This window comes from Thalassophryne amazonica, chromosome 6 (genome assembly GCF_902500255.1).
Source record: "Thalassophryne amazonica chromosome 6, fThaAma1.1, whole genome shotgun sequence".
Lineage (NCBI taxonomy): Eukaryota > Metazoa > Chordata > Actinopteri > Batrachoidiformes > Batrachoididae > Thalassophryne > Thalassophryne amazonica.
This window is the reverse complement of record NC_047108.1, coordinates 12,992,101-13,013,123: the sequence shown is the minus strand read 5'-3', so window position 1 is coordinate 13,013,123 and position 21,023 is coordinate 12,992,101. Positions and strand designations below refer to the sequence as shown.

The 21,023-nt window shown below is 41.5% G+C and overlaps 1 protein-coding gene across 1 annotated transcript in view; it reads right to left on the bottom strand.

The window, feature by feature from the left end:
* The window catches only part of sema3b (sema domain, immunoglobulin domain (Ig), short basic domain, secreted, (semaphorin) 3B), a 225,898-nt gene that overhangs the window by 96,136 nt on the left and 108,739 nt on the right, over positions 1 to 21,023 (bottom strand).

Below are 21,023 nucleotides of genomic sequence, written 5' to 3'. Positions count from 1 at the left end.
GTCTCAGGGAAGCTCATCTGCATGCTCATCATCCTCATCGGGGTCTCGACCTGACTCCAGTTCATCGTCGTAACCGACTTGAGTGGGCAAATGCTCACATTTGCTGGTGTTTGGCACATTGGAGAGGTGTTCTCTTCACGGATGAATCCCAGTTCACACTGTCCAGGGCAGATGGCGGACAGCGTGTGTGGCGTCGTGTGGGTGAGCGGTTTTCTGATGTCAATGTTGTGGATCGAGTGGCCCATGGTGGTGGTGGGGTTATGGTATGGACAGGCGTCTGTTATGGACGAAGAACACAGGTGCATTTTATTGATGGCATTTTTAATGCACAGAGATACCGTGACGAGATCCTGAGGCCCATTGTTGTGCCATCCAAGAACATCACCTCATGTTGCAGCAGGATAATGCACGGCCCCATGTTGCAAGGATCTGTACACAATTCTTGGAAGCTGAAAATGTCCCAGTTCTTGCATGGCCGGCATACTCACCAGACATGTCACCCATTGAGCATGTTTGGGATGCTCTGGACCGGCGTATACGACAGCGTGTACCAGTTCCTGCCAATATCCAGCAACTTCGCACAGCCATTGAAGAGGAGTGGACCAACATTCCACAGGCCACAATTGACAACCTGATCAACTCTATGCAAAGGAGATGTGTTGCACTGCATGAGGCAAATGGTGGTCACACCAGATACTGACTGGTATCCCCCCCAATAAAACAAAACTGCACCTTTCAGAGTGGCCTTTTATTGTGGGCAGTCTAAGGCACACCTGTGCACTAATCATGGTGTCTAATCAGCATCTTGATATGGCACACCTGTGAGGTGGGATGGATTATCTCAGCAAAGGAGAAGTGCTCACTATCACAGATTTATTTTTGTTGAGTGTATGAACACAGAAAAAATAACTATATATTTTTTTAAATGTTGACTTCTTTTTTTGTCATTTAAGTATTGGACCGGGCTTGGTATTGGCTGATAATCAGAATTAGAGACCTGGGTTTAGATCTGGGCCTGAACAAACGTAGGGTTGGTGTGATACCACACATGTGGTCATGGTCACGTAGTTAACAGTGAGTGTGACTGTACTTTCAGAAGTTAAAGGCAATGAAGAAAAAGAGGAAAACTGGACGGTTGTTCCACCGGAGCAGCTTGAGCACAGTTCCAGCAGGGAATAAGAGAACAGGATGGAGCAGAAAATGAGAGGTGATGGAGAGAAAGGAGCCAATTGTTTTGCCTGCAGGGAGAAAAGGCTTTCTTTGGACCGAGACCAGAAAGTTCAAGACTCCCCGTGATGGGGAGGGTGAGGACAAAAGACAGGAGGTGGGGGAATGAAGTTTTACTCAACCAAATGACTGAACCAGCAGGCGGCTGGTGGCTTTTGCACCCGTTTGGCTTAAAAAAAAGTGTGTATGTGTGTGTGTGTGTGTGTGTGTGTGGGGGGGGGGGGGGGGGGGGGTGTAGAGAGAGAAAAGATTAACAAGTTATGAAGGAATCTGAGAGATTTTTTTTTTTCCCCGAAGCTTATCAGAGCCACAGTGCAGCAGCATGAAGCGTGTTTTATATTTGTTGTTTTGCCAGATGTGTCATAATTATGGTGCCGGTACCGTGGCCTCCAGGACTGGGTTATCTCTGCCCATGTGGCTTGAATTGCAGGACTGAACTGTGCAGACGTGCAATAACCAATTTCTATTGCACTTACGAGGTCTGTGATATAAAAAGCGGTCCTTTTTATTTTTTATTCAAAAAATAAATGGATTTGATTCATATGTTTTTACGTCAGACAAGCTTGAACCCTCGTGCGCATGCGTGAGTTTTGTCATGCCTGTCGGTGACGTCATTCGCCTGTGGGCAGGCTTTGAGTGAGGTGTGGACTCCCCCTCCCGTCGAAATCTCTTTGTCTGAGACGCTGCTGGAGACGGCGCGCGTTGCTTTATCAAATTTTTTCAGGACCGGTGAGGGATATCCGTGTGGACACTATTCGAGAAATTCAGCTGGTTTTTGGTGTAAAGTTTAACGGCTGATGAGAGATTGTGGAGTTTCTTTCGCTATAAGCACAGCCCACAAAGCGGATCGGCGCGGCGCGGTCAGAGGTGACGTCCGTCTGGCTGTTTCGAGCTGAAAACATCCTAATTTAAAGCTCTGTTCACCCAGGACGTCGTCAGAGAACAGAGAAGTTTCAGAAGAAGCCGGCATCAGGAGTTTACCCAGACATTCCACTGTTAAAGGAGATTTTGTAATGATAGAACGTGCAGATGAATTTGCCGAGTCGGATCCGTGACGACGTGGCAAATCCGTCTGCGCCGCGACATGAAAAACACCTCCGTGTTGAAAACCATTTGTAAAATTCAGGCAGCTTTTGATGGCTTTCAACAAGTGAGTATCTGAGAAATTGTTTAACAGCTTGGGCATGTTCCAACTTGCCCGTTAAGGTTTCCAACTGAGGTGTTTTTCCTGTGGCGACCCCCTGCGGTCGGGTCCGGCCCGACATGCGAATCTGCCCGCACGTTCTTTCATTACAAAATCTCCTTTAACAGTGGAATGTCTGGATAAACTCCTGATCTCGAATTCTTCTGAAAGTTCTGTTATCTCACGATGTCTTGGGTCCACAGAGCCTGAAATTAGGAAGTTTTCAGCTTGAAACAGCGAGACGCCGCCGCCTCGGAGCGCAGATCACCGTCAGGCACCGTGGGCCGTCCTTATGGCGACACTAACAGACCAAAATCTCTCATCAGCCGTTAAAATTTTCACTGAAAACCAGCTGAATTTATCGAATGGTGTCCACTCAGTTGTGCCTTACAGGTTTTGAAAAAATTTTTATCAAACAAAGCAGCAGTCTCTGAGCCATTCCTAAACAATGAAAAAATCGACGAGAGGGTGGGCGACTCCTCACTCAAAGACTGGCCACAGGCGAATGACGTAACTGACAGGCGTGAAAAACTCTCGCATGCCCACGAGGGTTCAAGCATGTCTGATGTAATCACACATGATTCAAATCCATATAGTTTTTGAAAAAAATAAAAAGGTCCGTTACTTTTCTCTCAGACCTTGTACACCTGTGAGGTGGGATGGATTATCTCAGCAAGGGAGAAGTGCTCACTATCACAGATTTAGACTGGTTTGTGAACAATATTTGAGGGAAATGGTGATATTGTGTTTGTGGAAAAAGTTTTAGATCTTTCAGTTCATCTCATACAAAATGGGAGCAAAACCAAAAGTGTTGCATTTATATTTTTGTTGAGTATATTTGCTGACAATGGCATATTTTCACACAATAACCACGTGTGATTACATTCAAGCACCAGCATGTGGCACCAAAAACACTTGAAGACAGCGAGTCAGATGTGACAGAAATGTTTAACATGATGAGAGAATAACCGGTAGACACAATCGAGCCAGACAGCAGAGACCAGGAAGTGCTACATGAATATATGTCATTAGTGTACACTGACAGCGTACAAACAACACAATCATATTTCCTAGAACTTTCTTCAAACCTTCGCAGAGAGCAGCCAAAACCACAGCCCAGGCTCACAGTTTTTTCGTGCCCACATCATGAAAAGTGCCCCATTTGCATGACATGTTTGTTGTTTTCATTTTCCTATTTATAATCCTCTCCCTTCTCTTAACTGTAACCACAACCACAGCATAAGTGTGTCACCTCCCCTAACCCTAAACATAACCACTCATACCCCCCCATCACCACACATTTCATGCCCCTGTCACCAGTGTTGCCACAGTTACTTTGATAAAGTAATCCAATTACTGATTACTCCTTGAAAAAGTAACTTAGTTACTTTACTGATTACTCAATTGTAAAAGTAACTAAGTTAGATTACTAGTTACTTTTTTAGTTACTTTCCCCAGCTGCCGACAACCCACCTCAGAATGACAATGATACCTGTTTTGCCAAAACTCACTTTCTAGTCACCCTTTCTTGACTTCAATGAAAATAAATACTTGTTTTATAAAAAGTAAAATAAAGACGTCTTTCTTGACCTCATATTTAACTGTTGACAGCACTGTAACAGTAAAACTTGCAATTTCGAGCCTACATTGTTTATAAATGTAACTATTAAATTCTTTCTAACATTTTTCTAACATTTAAATTCTCTCTAAACATTTTACTTGTCGAAATTATCATTATTTTAAGTAGTATTAGTAGTTGTAGTAAAAAAAAAGGCTTCAAAACTGGACCTTTAATCTAGGGGTGTTACGTGAGGGGCACATCCCTGCCCCACGTCCCCATTCCATCTGGATTCGCCCCTGCTTTGGTGTTTGAGCACAAAGAATGGATAACATTTATTTATGCAGAAAACGTGACCAGATTTACAGGTAAGAAAGTTTTATTGTATTTTCACATCATGTGGTCCTCAGAAAGAGAGTTTAGGTGCATTTGAGTGGAAAATAATGTTAGTTGTTGACGCGTCGCAGAGGATCAGTTGTTTTTAGTGAGCAGATATGGAGCAGCTCAGCTTAGAATTCTAAATAAAGGAGAAAAAGAAGCATAAAAATGTCTTTGTAAAGCTCAGTGCAGGTGTGCTGTTGTCACCGCGCTTTAAGAGGTGAGGACGAGCTGCTGCAGAAAACCGCGGATGAAAAGCTCACAGCTCTCTTAAAGTGGGCAGTTCAGTCGAACCCCGACCTCCTGCCCACAGACCAAGTTTAATGCTGCTGCTATCGACCCACAATGCAAAAATAATAATAACGCACAGTGACTTGGAGAAGTAACTTTAATCTGATTACTGATTTGGAAAGATGAACGCGTTAGATTACTCATTACTAAAAAACAGTGGTTAGATTAGAGTAAAGCGTTACTAAGTAACGTGTTACCGGCATCACTGCCTGTCACAGAATGAAATCATGCCCCCGTCATGAAAAGGGCCCCGTATTCATGTCCTTGTCACGAACCCATAGATTAATGTACTCTTCCTAATGCAACCACGAACTGCCAGAGGTTGCAAAATGATGGCACACATCCCAAAAAAGCTTCTACGAATACAGCAGTCTACACATCTGGGTGTTTTGGTACTTCCTGCTTTGGCCACCGGGGGTGGCTGCTATTTTGAGGTACTAACATAAGAGGGCAGCAGCGTTACGATGTACTAACTCCGCACGCCAGGGCCAGATATGACCAGAAACTTGGTATTTGTAATCTAGACAAATGTCATGACCGTGTACCAGCCTGATCCTGGTGAGGAACGCTGAGCTCCTGGAACCTGCGTCACTTTGTCCCACTTGAACTCACAGTACCTGGTAGGGGAGGCAGGCACTCTAACCATGAGGCTAAAACTAGCGTCTGTTGCTAGAGAGTCTTTTGGCCTTGGTAAGTGACGTTTACTTAACATTTTTTGCACAGCACCACCCGCTGGCCTTTGTTATACTCCATTGGTTGACTGCCTGGAGAGACAGGGCATCTTGGATTTCCTTATGTAGGTTTGGCAGCCACCAAAGGGCACTCTATCCCCTGTGGGTTTGTCTGCTGAGGACCTGTAGATGTGTGGGCTCAGCTAATTGTCCACCAAATGGCGGTGCAGGTTGACAGCTGGTTTTCAGACATGGTTCCTGTTTTATTGCATGTCCGTTTCGATACCTCGGACACTGTGCACTGTTGTTGTTGTACTTTGAAATACCAATGCATTTACGCCCTACACACGTTCACTCCATAGGTTCCTATGAAGGTCACGTCATCTGTGATATGACTGTGGACAGCCCTACGGGGCCAGCGGTGGATCGCCCTGCAGCGTGTATCTGACTTAAAATCTTTCTAGGGATGAGACAATATTCTGAATTCATGCTTATGTTCTCATCACTGGAGTTCTTATAATACGTGGTGCTGCCAGCGATTATGACATATAAATAGTCAAAACATTGATTACCTCAGTCTTAAAGTAAACTAAACATTGCTGATGTGTTGAAAAGATGTTTGTCTGAGAAATGTTTCTGGAGGTTTGGAAGGTGGTGAGAGATCTAAAAATACACTCATATTAAGAAATGAAGATGTTTTGTGGTACGGAAAACATTTTTCATGTTTGCTGTTTTTCCTCCTCCAGGCTCAGTGCAACTTAGCTGCAGTGGAAAACTGAAGGGTATGATGGTCCAATCATCCTGTTCCATATTCCAATGGTCTTCACTGTGGCAGTGACCATATTTATAATTAAGTCCCCAGATGTGAGCAAGTGTGGAAAATGTTAATCATCAATAAAGCCAGTGCTACAGAAATAGGACGTCCTTTCACATTTAGTGAAGCTTCCAAGGACTAACTGCAAGCAGGTGTGTGTGTGTGTGTGTGTGCGCGCGCGCGCGTGTGTGTGTGTGTGTTTCAACAGCACTTGGGAATGTTGTAAGCATAAAGAAACTCCCTCTGGAGTTTAACATTCTCTCAGGCGTATTTTCAGTCAGTTTATAGTGATAAACATCTGCGTGGCTTACAGGTCAATAGACCGCTTTATTTCCAAGAAAGAAGAAGAAAACACCTGATGTGCAACATCAGAATCTGAGGCAGCTGTGACAGGATGCAGGTCACAGCACTGTAAGGATCTTCTAGTTTTTAGATCCTTGTTGTTCCGTCACCTTCTAAAAACTAGAAGGTGTGACAATCTTCCTCACGGGTAATATAACAGGTTACAGCAACAATCTGCACAAAATATTTCAAAAATATAACTTATGGACCCCAAATGACCATAGTCAGTGGTCCAGGGAGTTGGTTACTTTTACCATTTTACTGGACAGATGTCTCATAAATTAAAGGAAAAACCAGATCAATTGAGTGGAGAAACATGACAAACGTGCATCCTATAGAGCACGAGCAGTCGCCATATCACAACACAATTTAACATACAGTAGTGTTCAGAATAATAGTAGTGCTATGTGACTACAAAGATTAATCCAGGTTTTGAGTATATTTCTTATTGTTACATGGGAAACAAGGTACCAGTAGATTCAGTAGATTCTCACAAATCCAACAAGACCAATCATTCATGATATGCACACTCTTAAGGCTATGAAATTGGGCTATTAATAAAAAAAAAAGTAGAAAAGGGGGTGTTCACAATAATAGTAGCATCTGCTGTTGACGCTACAAACTCAAAACTATTATGTTCAAACTACTTTTTTAGCAATCCTGTGAATCACTAAACTAGTATTTAGTTGTATAACCACAGTTTTTCATGATTTCTTCACATCTGCAAGGCATTAATTTTGTTGGTTGGAACCAATATTTTGCTCATTTACTAGTGTGCTTGGGGTCATTGTCTTGTTGAAACACCCATTTCAAGGGCATGTCCTCTTCAGCATAAGGCAACATGACCTCTTCAAGTATTTTGACATATCCAAACTGATCCATGATACCTGGTATGCGATATATAGGCCCAACACCATAGTAGGAGAAACATGCCCATATCATGATGCTTGCACCACCATGCTTCACTGTCTTCACTGTGAACTGTGGCTTGAATTCAGAGTTTGGGGGTCATCTCAGAAACTGTCTGCAGCCCTTGGACCCAAAAAGAACAATTTTACTCTCATCAGTCCACAAAATATTCCTCCATTTCTCTTTAGGCCAGTTGATGTGTTCTTTGGCAAATTGTAACCTCTTCTGCACGTCTTTTATTTAACAGAGGGACTTTGCGGCAGATTCTTGCAAATAAATTAGCTTCACACAGGCGTCTTCTAACTGTCACATCACTTACAGGTAACTCCAGACTGTCTTTGATCATCCTGGAGCTGATCAATGGGTGAGCCTTTGCCATTCTGGTTATTCTTCTATCCATTTTGATGGTTGTTTTCCATTTTCTTCCACACGTCTCTGTTTTTTTTGTTGTTGTCCATTTTAAAGCATTGGAGATCATTGTAGATGAACAGCCTATAATTTTTTGCGTATAAGTTTTCCCCTCTCCAATCAACTTTTTAATCAAACTGTTCTTCTGAACAATGTCTTGAACGTCCCATTTTCCTCAGGCTTTCAAAGAGAAAAGCATGTTCAACAGGTGCTGGCTTCATACTTAAATAGGGGACACCTGATTCACACCTGTTTGTTCCACAAAATTGACGAACTCACTGACTGAATGCCACACTACTATTATTGTGAACACCACCTTTTCTACTTTTTTTACTAATAGCCCAATTTCATAGCCTTAAGAGTGTGCATATCATGAATGCTTCGTCTTCTTGGATTTGTGAGAATCTACTGAATCTGCTGGTACCTTGTTTCCCATGTAACAATAAGAAATATACTCAAAACCTGGATTAATCTTTTTAGTCACATAGCACTACTATTATTCTGAACACTACTGTAAAGCTTTTCTGGCAGTTCAATACCTTAATAACACACTTCACAGCGCTGCCTCATTTGCTCGTAACATGAGCTCTTGTTCTATGTGCATGCAGATTAATGCCTATCTTAGCATAAACTACAACAAAACTCCACTTGTTGTTTTTATACCAGCTTGGAAAATGCAGCGTAGCATAAGTTTGCCAGAAAAATTGCAATTTCTAAATAGTCAACCTTTCAGCCATCAAATCCAAAGAAAAGGTAAATGTGCATGTTCTTTAAAATGTCAGTTCTAACTCACGTCTCTGCTGCTTACAGTTCGCAGGCGGGTCACCACCCCACCGCCACCAGTCAAACCTTGTCTGACACCAGGGTTAGGCTGCACCCTGCCTTCAGCTATCTGATGGCAGGATTGGATAAGCACCTCTATGTGATGGCAACCTCTGGCAAAGACTGTTCACAATGGATTAAACTCCTTAACTTCATCTTGCCTCCTGAGTCTTTTTGGTAAAACTGCTAAAAAAGAAGTGATGATGTCACTTTTGATAGACAGTTCCTAAAACCACAGATCAGTTGCTTATCCAAGGCATTAATTGTGAACTCTCTGTCACAATTAACATTATACCAATATAAGTGAGATGGGTTTTGTAGAAAATGTATGACAAAATGGTGAAAAAAAAAAGATTCCTATTTGTAATCCTGAGTCTAAATCAGTGTTTCCCAATACTGGTCCTTGGAATCCAAAGTACTGCACATTTTGCATTTGTCCCTGAACTATTTGGAACACATCAGCTCATTCAGGTTGCACTGCTGCTGTTGAATAGTTAACCACTCCTGACTGAGTTGATCTACTGGGGGTGCTGGAGCCCATCCCAGCGGTCACTAGGTGCATGTCTCTGGAAGTGGGAGGAAGCCGGAGCACCCAGACGGAACCCACGCCACTCCACACTCTACACTGAAAGGAACCCAGTCAGCAAACAGTACGGAACAGCAAATCTCCATTCAAATCCACATCTCCTCTATATCCTGACATTACCAGCAGTTGGTTCTTCCTTTTTTTGTTTTTGGTGGGGTGGTTGTTTTTTTTATGGTGGTATCTTTCTGGATGTTTGCTGACTGGTGACGCTTTATCTTTCTAGAAGGATATGGATGTGTGGAGCCGTGTTTAACGTAATAAGCATGAGGATGGATTTGGATCAGACTGAATCTTTCCTAATTCAATCAGCACAATAGCCAGTTTTACATATTTTCTTTTTCTAGCACACTATCCACTCTGCAGGCGGGAACTTTGCTACATGGGGATTTTGAATGTTGAAATCAGATATCTCAGAATGACTTATAATTATTATTTCATCTTTTACCTGCTGTATAATTGTCACGATGGGGATATTTGATCAAATATTTTTGCCATTTCACAATCACACAGGTCACTGGTGTTTATACACTCTAAAAAGTAATTCAGTGGTGTTGTATATATCACAGTAAACAGCTACACTGACTTCATAAAATCTCTGAAACACATTCAGGTGATTGAGTTGGATATACCACATTAAATGCCTAAAAATTTAACAGTTTATTTAATCTTAACTTTACATTTATTATTTGAGTTTATTTTATTGAAATAAATTAACATTTGATTAACAAATTATATTTTTAAAATATACTTAATTTGTTTGGTAAATTTCATTCAGAATATTTGGAAAGGATTAATATACTTAATATTTTTACTTAGATTAACCAAGATCATCAAGTATATTTAAATGATTTCACAGCCTTTTTAATTTACTCAATATTCTTAAGTCTAAAATGTTTCACCAAAAAAATTGAGTAGACCACAGTAACAGTTTTTAGAGTGGACAGTGATGTAAAAGTAATACATTTTGATGTAGCTATTTCCACATCAGTATCACCACAACCACACTCCACTTTCCTACCACAGAACCTCCGTGTGCACAGGGTTGTTTATAAAAGTTTCCTTTGTTTTAACAGTTGTTCAAGTACCTATTAACACTCCCAGCCAGATGGTGGCAGTAATGCAGCTGTTGCTCTGCCAACTGTCAAACTTCACAGAAAAGTTGTGGCTAGTTAGCCTGCTAATCCTTTAGGCTGACATGATAGTACCTAATGCAATATACATATGAGTGGCACGTGAGAAAATTACCCCCCATCCCTGTGTCGCCCCAGTGTCTAGTTAAACAACATAGAATGAAGCGATCAGATTATCCATTTTAGCGTGAGGCAGGAACAAAGAAACAGACAGACATTTCACACAGATCATGGCGGTAATGCAGTTGTTAGTCTGGCAACCATCACGAAACTTCACAGAAGAAGAAGAGCTGTGGTTAGTTAGCCTGCTAATACTTTTGTCTGATATGATCGTATATAAATAATGAACGTTTATGAGTTCAATGGAATGAATATTTAAATATTTGTTCCACTGAAAGAATGAAAAAAAAAATTCATTATTTGTTTTATATAACGGCTAAAATTGATCCTGTCATGTGAACAGACAAGGGACTTACATTTTGGTGTTCCACTGGTGCTTAACAATCCAACATGAACTTTAAATAGGAGTCCAAAATTGTTCTCAGTCAACTTGGAAAAACAGGGGGATAGGTCAAAAATAATTTTGACGATGTAGTCCGTGATGTCGCGCACTGACTTTGTGTACTTCCAAAAAAAAAAAAAAAAAAAAAAAAAAAATCACATCAGAAATTTGTCTGTCTTTTCATCCTAACAGCTCTTCATGCCTCCAGATGGCTTATGATTTGTTCTTGTTTTTTTTTTTTGTTTGTTTGTTTCTTTAGGAGAATTAGCACCATCAAATAGCTCCTTCAAATCCTCATCTGCCAGCAAAACAAACTCCACCATGTTTAGCTAAACACCACCCCCGGTGGTGTGAGCATGCACGGTGGTCGGGGTGTGCAATAGCACATTTCATATAGCACCAAAATTGCACGCCAAAAAGAAATATTTCACGGTCAATGAAACACAAAGGCAAATGGTATAAATAATCCATGTCACGTGACAAGGATCCACTCAGCTGTTATATAGTACCTAATTCTATATAGAAAATTTCTGTTGTTACAACAGCGCAGTCTCACGTTTTTGGGTTTTTTTTTTTTCTCTTGCTCCCATGACAAACTGAGTCAAATTTTCGTGACAGGTTGTTTTTTTTTAACTCACTTTTTTTTTAAACTCACTACTCCTACCCCAACCCTAACCTTAACCATGACCTAATGCTAGTCCTTCCCCCCACCTTAACCATAACCATAACCATAACCATAACCACCCCGACCCCCCCCCACTTCACTTTTAATTTCGTGCAGCCATCACGGAATGAATTAGACTGAATTTGTGCTGCCGTGATGAAAATGAGGCACTTTTCATCACAATATCACAAACCAATATATTAATGTATATTTCGTGCTGCTGAATCATGACTTGCCTTGAGACTGGGTTGGTTACAACTTCATAGTTGGAGTCAGAACTTTTCATCCAAGCCTTGTAAATCGCTCCAAACCAGAGAACATTTGGAGCTGAAAAATGCAGCACAGCATTTGTTTTTTCCATCCCGAGCAACAGCAGCAGCGTATTTTGCAGTGGAGGGGACGGCCTCTGTGGATAAGACATACTTGAAATGACACCACATGTGACCGGTGGAGTGACTGTAATGTCGGTTTAATTCTCAGGAGCCGGGACCAGGACGATTAATATTGTTGTGGATATCTTGATACATTTCAGGGAAGAAACACATCCCGCTGAAGTTGGCTAACAGACACTGTGTGGTCATAAGAAAGCCAAAACCACTTATTTGGTTAAAAACAAGCCCTGAAACAGAGAGAGACAATGAAGGAGCCGCTCAGGCGAGGAGGGCCAGCGGCTGGTAACCGGCCATTTGGCCGCATTAAAAGCCGAAGCTGCAGTCTGTCATTCAGGGTGCTGCTCGGCCGCCTCCGGTCTCCTGGCTGGAGCCGCTTCAAACAGCCCTCTGAGGGACACACAACTCACTCTGCTGTCCCGGATGATACAACAGAGCAGCTTCCAGCCCAAGTCTCTGAGGCCTCAGCCCACGTGTCAGCAGTGTGACATCCAAATAGATATTCCTGATTTTGAACACGAGATCAGTTCAGAAAGAGCCAGTGTTCCGAGCTTCAGGGCTTTAACGCTGGCTTTCATTATTTTTGAGTTATTTTAGGATCAGATGTTGTGTTTTCAAGCACATTAGATCATGTTTGGAACAGCTACCATGTTTTCTTTCCTGCACCACACTAATAGATGTTGCCCTTGAATTTAAGAAGCAAATCCAGCTTCATCTTTTGCTGTAAATAAAACTAAAAGGGGCATCAAAGAGCGCATGCCTCTGCCACGGTCAAATGTTCCCTCTGCAGAGAGACAGAGGAGGATGATTAGAATTGTGGCTTAATTCTCTGAAAGAGCTTTGTGATGTCATAAGGCAAGATAATGATATCGAAAACAATGAAAAGGTGTGGTAAATGGACTGCATTTATATAGCGCTTTTCCATCTGCATCAGACGCTCAAAGTGCTTTACAATTATGCCTCACATTCACCCTTTCACACAGACAGACTTACACCCCGATGTCAGGGTGCTGCCATGTAAGGCGCTCACTACACACCAAGAGTGACTCTGGGATTAAGGTCCTTGCCCAAGGGTCCTTAGTGATTTTCGGTGAGGCTGGGGTTTGAACCGAGGATCCTCTGGTCTGAAGCCCGATGCTTAACCACTAGACCATCACCTCCCAGTGAAGGTATGAAAAACGTCTTGTAATTTTAGAGAACTTAAAAACAGTTAAGCAACATTTCCCTCATCTAAGCATGTTCTCTAATCAAAATTTAGCTAGTGTGTGTTGAGATACACAGTGGTGTGTCCACTGACAGATGGACAGAGTAGACGTAGAGGAGATCTGTCTGCATCTCTCTGTCGGTTGGCAGCAGCCATCAAAATGCAAGAGGTGAGTGTAGAGCACATAATCATCAATGACGCTATAATGGTCAACATAATTACTCTGGAAACAGACACAGAGTGGTGCTCTTTACATTATGATGTCATAAAGTAGATTCCAGATATAAGAGAAGACAAATCAGAGCCACTATCAAAAGGCATTCAGGCTTTTACTGACTGACTGACTACCTCTCCACTAAAATTTCATCAAATCCATCCACAGTTTATTTTATTACCCTGCATGCTGGCAAAGCAGTGAAGTACTGTAACTGGTCATGTGTGTGCAACCATCAGTTTGGACAATATAACTAAAAAACAGCTGGACAGATTGTCACCAAACTTGTTGTGAACATTACTTGGGAAGACATCTCAAGACTTTTAGAAGGGACTGGACAAAGGTCAAGGTATTTAAAAAAAACATTTTGTGACAAACATTTTCTGTTATACCTCCACAACCCACAGAGATAGAGAGATGATTGAAAGTCTGTCTTGGTCAGCCAAATAATTTGAGACTGACTGGTAACGTGGACTATTGGATATACAGTATATCCCAGTATGCAGAGCCAACAGGCTTTGAATTACCCCTCTGACGCCTTTTATATATTTTTTTTTTTTTTTATCTTGTAGCATCTGCCTCTTTTGCTGTAGGGAATGGACGTATTTTACGTTGAAATCAGAAACCAGAGCAGAACTGAACGCACCTGTTCGACTGTTTCCAGGGGAACCAAATTCCAAAAGAGTTCAGATCTTCTGCATCAGAGTCCGATTGAACCCATCATGTCTGTGAGTTTTTCCATAGTTACAGACCTACTGTTGGGTTTAAGCTTTGATAGTGTTTCCATATCTATAATAAAATAAAGATTCCTCTTGATTCTGGAAGCCCGTATGGGACGCACCTTCCTGTGCTCAAAACACCTCTTCCCATCTTCTGATTATTTCATTAAAAAATCCGTATAAAAGCCCATAAGGGCTCCGGGTACAACAATACTGAATATTAGTGAATAAAATCATGTGGCAGGCAGGTAGAAATACCTGGAAAGCCAGGAAAAACCTTGTGTAATTCCAGTGGTGGGAATCGTGCCTGGAGGGCAGCAAGAGGCGCAGCAGCAAAGTTCTGTACACAAAAGTGAGAATTAAAGAAGTCCAGAAATGATCCGACGAGTGAGGCGAGTATTCCCCTGACTGATGAACGGCCGCACTTCAGCTCCACTTAGAAAAACACACATCTCCGTGCACCCAACACATGAATGAGCTCCGAGTTTTCACAGGAGCTGCAGATCTGAAGTGCTCAGAGGGTGAGCAGGCTCAAATAATAGACTTAATTCAAGAGGAGAGAGAGAGAGAGAGAGAGAGGAGGTGAGAAGAAGGAGGGAAAGGTGGGAGGCAAGAGGAGGAGAGTAGAAAGGGGGCAGGAATATGGACCATGTTGTTCTCAATGATCATTTTGCTCAATTACTGACCTCTTCTGAGACTCTCATGCTACAGTTTGATTTAATCATGTGGATAAGCGATGCAAATTTTGTCCATGAATCATAGAAAAAATAGGTGGGATTTGCAGCAAGAGATTTATGGTGTATCACTAATGTCCAGATATTTTTCTGAATCCAAACCCTCAAACTCAGATGGTGAAGGCTTGAATTTACACATTATTGTCTGTCTAAATTCAATCAATCAATCAATCAATCAATTTTTTTTTTATATAGCGCCAAATCACAACAAACAGTTGCCCCAAGGCGCTTTATATTGTAAGGCAAGGCCATACAATAATGATGTAAAACCCCAACGGTCAAAACGACCCCCTGTGAGCAAGCACTTGGCTACAGTGGGAAGGAAAAACTCCCTTTTAACAGGAAGAAACCTCCAGCAGAACCAGGCTCAGGGAGGGGCAGTCTTCTGCTGGGACTGGTTGGGGCTGAGGGAGAGAACCAGGAAAAAGACATGCTGTGGAGGGGAGCAGAGATCAATCACTAATGATTAAATGCAGAGTGGTGCATACAGAGCAAAAAGAGAAAGAAACAGTGCATCATGGGAACCCCCCAGCAGTCTACGTCTATAGCAGCATAACTAAGGGATGGTTCAGGGTCACCTGATCCAGCCCTAACTATAAGCTTTAGCAAAAAGGAAAGTTTTAAGCCTAATCTTAAAAGTAGAGAGGGTGTCTGTCTCCCTGATCTGAATTGGGAGCTGGTTCCACAGGAGAGGAGCCTGAAAGCTGAAGGCTCTGCCTCCCATTCTACTCTTACAAACCCTAGGAACTACAAGTAAGCCTGCAGTCTGAGAGCGAAGCGCTCTATTGGGGTGATATGGTACTATGAGGTCCCTAAGATAAGATGGGACCTGATTATTCAAAACCTTATAAGTAAGAAGAAGAATTTTAAATTCTATTCTAGAATTAACAGGAAGCCAATGAAGAGAGGCCAATATGGGTGAGATATGCTCTCTCCTTCTAGTCCCCGTCAGCACTCTAGCTGCAGCATTTTGAATTAACTGAAGGCTTTTTAGGGAACTTTTAGGACAACCTGATAATAATGAATTACAATAGTCCAGCCTAGAGGAAATAAATGCATGAATTAGTTTTTCAGCATCACTCTGAGACAAGACCTTTCTGATTTTAGAGATATTGCGTAAATGCAAAAAAGCAGTCCTACATATTTGTTTAATATGCGCTTTGAATGACATATCCTGATCAAAAATGACTCCAAGATTTCTCACAGTATTACTAGAGGTCAGGGTAATGCCATCCAGAGTAAGGATCTGGTTAGACACCATGTTTCTAAGATTTGTGGGGCCAAGAACAATAACTTCAGTTTTATCTGAGTTTAAAAGCAGGAAATTAGAGGTCATCCATGTCTTTATGTCTGTAAGACAATCCTGCAGTTTAGCTAATTGGTGTGTGTCCTCTGGCTTCATGGATAGATAAAGCTGGGTATCATCTGCGTAACAATGAAAATTTAAGCAATACCGTCTAATAATACTGCCTAAGGGAAGCATATATAAAGTGAATAAAATTGGTCCTAGCACAGAACCTTGTGGAACTCCATAATTAACTTTAGTCTGTGAAGAAGATTCCCCATTTACATGAACAAATTGTAATCTATTAGACAAATATGATTCAAACCACCGCAGCGCAGTGCCTTTAATACCTATGGCATGCTCTAATCTCTGTAATAAAATTTTATGGTCAACAGTATCAAAAGCAGCACTGAGGTCTAACAGAACAAGCACAGAGATGAGTCCACTGTCCGAGGCCATAAGAAGATCATTTGTAACCTTCACTAATGCTGTTTCTGTACTATGATGAATTCTAAAACCTGACTGAAACTCTTCAAATAGACCATTCCTCTGCAGATGATCAGTTAGCTGTTTTACAACTACCCTTTCAAGAATTTTTGAGAGAAAAGGAAGGTTGGAGATTGGCCTATAATTAGCTAAGATAGCTGGGTCAAGTGATGGCTTTTTAAGTAATGGTTTAATTACTGCCACCTTAAAAGCCTGTGGTACATAGCCAACTAACAAAGATAGATTGATCATATTTAAGATCGAAGCATTAAATAATGGTAGGGCTTCCTTGAGCAGCCTGGTAGGAATGGGGTCTAATAAACATGTTGATGGTTTGGATGAAGTAACTAATGAAAATAACTCAGACAGAACAATCGGAGAGAAAGAGTCTAACCAAATACCGGCATCACTGAAAGCAGCCAAAGATAACGATACGTCTTTGGGATGGTTTTGAGTAATTTTTTCTCTAATAGTTAAAATTTTGTTAGCAAAGAAAGTCATGAACTCATTACTAGTTAAAGATAATGGAATACTCAGCTCAATAGAGCTCTGACTCTTTGTCAGCCTGGCTACAGTGCTGAAAAGAAACCTGGGGTTGTTCTTATTTTCTTCAATTAGTGATGAGTAGAAAGATGTCCTAGCTTTACGGAGGGCTTTTTTATAGAGCAACAGACTCTTTTTCCAGGCTAAGTGAAGATCTTCTAAATTAGTGAGACGCCATTTCCTCTCCAACTTACGGGTTATCTGCTTTAAGCTACGAGTTTGAGAGTTATACCATGGAGTCAGACACTTCTGATTTAAAGCTCTCTTTTTCAGAGGAGCTACAGCATCCAAAGTTGTCTTCAATGAGGATGTAAAACTATTGACGAGATACTCTATCTCCCTTACAGAGTTTAGGTAGCTACTCTGCACTGTGTTGTTATATGGCATTAGAGAACATAAAGAAGGAATCATATCCTTAAACCTAGTTACAGCGCTTTCTGAAAGACTTCTAGTGTAATGAAACTTATTCCCTACTGCTGGGTAGTCCATCAGAGTAAATGTAAATGTTATTAAAAAATGATCAGACAGAAGGGAGTTTTCAGGGAATACTGTTAAGTCTTCTATTTCCATACCATAAGTCAGAACAAGATCTAAGATATGATTAAAGTGGTGGGTGGACTCATTTACTTTTTGAGCAAAGCCAATAGAGTCTAATAATAGATTAAATGCAGTGTTGAGGCTGTCATTCTCAGCATCTGTGTGGATGTTAAAATCGCCCACTATAATTATCTTATCTGAGCTAAGCACTAAGTCAGACAAAAGGTCTGAAAATTCACAGAGAAACTCACAGTAACGACCAGGTGGACGATAGATAATAACAAATAAAACTGGTTTTTGGGACTTCCAATTTGGATGGACAAGACTAAGAGACAAGCTTTCAAATGAATTAAAGCTCTGTCTGGGTTTTTGATTAATTAATAAGCTGGAATGGACGATTGCTGCTAATCCACCGCCCCGGCCCGTGCTACGAGCATTCTGACAGTTAGTGTGACTCGGGGGTGTTGACTCATTTAAACTAACATATTCATCCTGCTGTAACCAGGTTTCTGTTAGGCAGAATAAATCAATATGTTGATCAATTATTATATCATTTACCAACAGGGACTTAGAAGAGAGAGACCTAATGTTTAATAGACCACATTTAACTGTTTTAGTCTGTGGTGCAGTAGAAGGTGCTATATTATTTTTTCTTTTTGAATTTTTATGCTTAAATAGATTTTTGCTGGTTATTGGTAGTCTGGGAGCAGGCACCGTCTCTACGGGGATGGGGTAATGAGGGGATGGCAGGGGGAGAGAAGCTGCAGAGAGGTGTGTAAGACTACAACTCTGCTTCCTGGTCCCAACCCTGGATAGTCACGGTTTGGAGGATTTAAGAAAATTAGCCAGATTTCTAGAAATGAGAGCTGCTCCATCCAAAGTGGGATGGATGCCGTCTCTCCTAACAAGACCAGGTTTTCCCCAGAAGCTTTGCCAATTATCTATGAAGCCCACCTCATTTTTTGGACACCACTCAGACAGCCAGCAATTCAAGGAGAACATGCGGCTAAACATGTCACTCCCGGTCTGATTGGGGAGGGGCCCAGAGAAAACTACAGAGTCCGACATTGTTTTTGCAAAGTTACACACCGATTTAATGTTAATTTTAGTGACCTCCGATTGGCGTAACCGGGTGTCATTACTGCCGACGTGAATTACAATCTTACCAAATTTACGCTTAGCCTTAACCAGCAGTTTCAAATTTCCTTCAATGTCGCCTGCTCTGGCCCCCGGAAGACAATTGACTATGGTTGCTGGTGTCGCTAACTTCACATTTCTCAAAACAGAGTCGCCAATAACCAGAGTTTGATCCTCGGCGGGTGTGTCGTCGAGTGGGGAAAAACGGTTAGAGATGTGCACGGGTTGACGGTGTACACGGGGCTTCTGTTTAGGGCTACGCTTCCTCCTCACAGTCACCCAGTCAGCCTGCTTTCCCGGCTGCTCGGGATCTGCCAGGGGGGAACTAACGGCGGCTAAGCTACCTTGGTCCGCACCGACTACAGGGGCCTGGCTAGCTGTAGAATTTTCCACGGTGCGGAGCCGAGTCTCCAATTCGCCCAGCCTGGCCTCCAAAGCTACGAATAAGCTACACTTATTACAAGTACCATTACTGCTAAAGGAGGCCGAGGAATAACTAAACATTTCACACCCAGAGCAGAAAAGTGCGGGAGAGACAGGAGAAGCCGCCATGCTAAATCGGCTAAGAGCTAGTAGCTACGCTAAGCTAGCGGATTCCTAAAAACACGCAAAGTGAATAATGTGTAAATAATTTAGAGGTGATTCAGCAGAATGAGTGCTTTAGTTAAGGCACGTAAAGATTACAATGGGAAACACATCGTAATCTAGATAACTAGATCAATCTAACTGCGCAGATTAAACAGCTAACAGATACAGAAAAACACCGCTGTGCTCCGGAACAGGAAGTGATACAATACCGCAGTGAGAGCCAACCACCAGTAGAGGCAAGCAAGAGGAGCAAATTCCATTATAAACATTTCACAAGAATGGTAGCTCAAGATATAGGCTAAATTTCAAATTACCATATTTTTTTGGAGTATAAGTCGAACCTTTTTTCTGTATGTGGAACTCAAGTTTTCACACATTTCCATTTGGATAAGTTTAACAGTGGACAGTAACTCAGTGTTGGACATGTGCACACAACAGCCTGTGCTGTTACTTAACATATGGACTTTTAATTTCCAAAACAAAACAAGATAGACAAATAAATATGAATTGAGCAAATATCGGAAATTTTTTTGATGGAATTCGGAAAAAATAAATCAATTGTCAAATACAAATGGGTTACATGGAGAACTCAACAGTGGATTTACAATCCATCCAGAAAGTATTCACAGCCCTTCACTTTTTCCACATTTTGTTATACAGCCTTATTCCAAAATGGAGTAAATTATTTTTTCCCCCTCAAATTTGTACTTAGAATATCCCATTAAGACAACATGTAAAAAACCTCCTCCAGAGCGCTCTTGACCTCAGATTGGGGTGACAGTTCATCTTTCAGCAGGACAATGACTCAAAGCACACAGCGAAGATATCAAAGGAGTGGCTTCAGGACAACTCTGTGAATGTCCTTGAGTGGCCCAGCCAGAGCTCAGACCTGAATGCAATTGAACATTTCTGGAGAGATCTGAAAATGTCTGTGCACCGATGCTCCCCATGCAACCTAATGGAGTTTGAGAGGTGCTGCAAAGAGGAATGGACAAAACTGCCCAAGGATAGGTGCACCAAGCTTGTGGCATCACATTCAAGAAGATGTGAGGCTGTAATTGCTGCCAAAGTGTTGAGCAAAGGGTTACATTCCTTAGTTTTTTATTTGTAATAAATTTGCAGAAATTTATAAACTTTTTTCATGTTTTCATTATGGGGTGTTGTGAGTAGAATTTTCAGGGAAAACATGAATTTATTCTATTTTGGAATAAGGCTGTAACATAACAAAATGTGTAAAAAGTGAAGCACTTTGAATACTTTCTGAATGCACAACAACGGGCCAGATTGTACCATCTGATGTGTGTAAAACCAACTGTAGCATGCCAGTTGTACAATTTTAGCACAGCCTTGATGCTCCTGGAAAACCTTCAGTGATCATCGTGTACAACAATGGTATAGGCTCCTGACATATTCTCATAGACGTGTACAACGATGTTGTACAAAAAGATAAATGCAATATTTCATGCATATTCCTACACATGTCCACATGCAAGCACATCACACATTTCACATTTAACCTTCAGAAATGTCCATTTGCATTTTGGTTAGAATAACAAAAATAACTATAAGATGTTGTATCACATTTGTTTTTGCTCAGATAATCTACCATTTTGTTCTCATGGATGTCACTGGTTGCAAGTGATGACAAGTGTAAGAGTGTCCAGCAGGTGGTGCTGTGCAGCGAGTAAACCTCACTCCACAG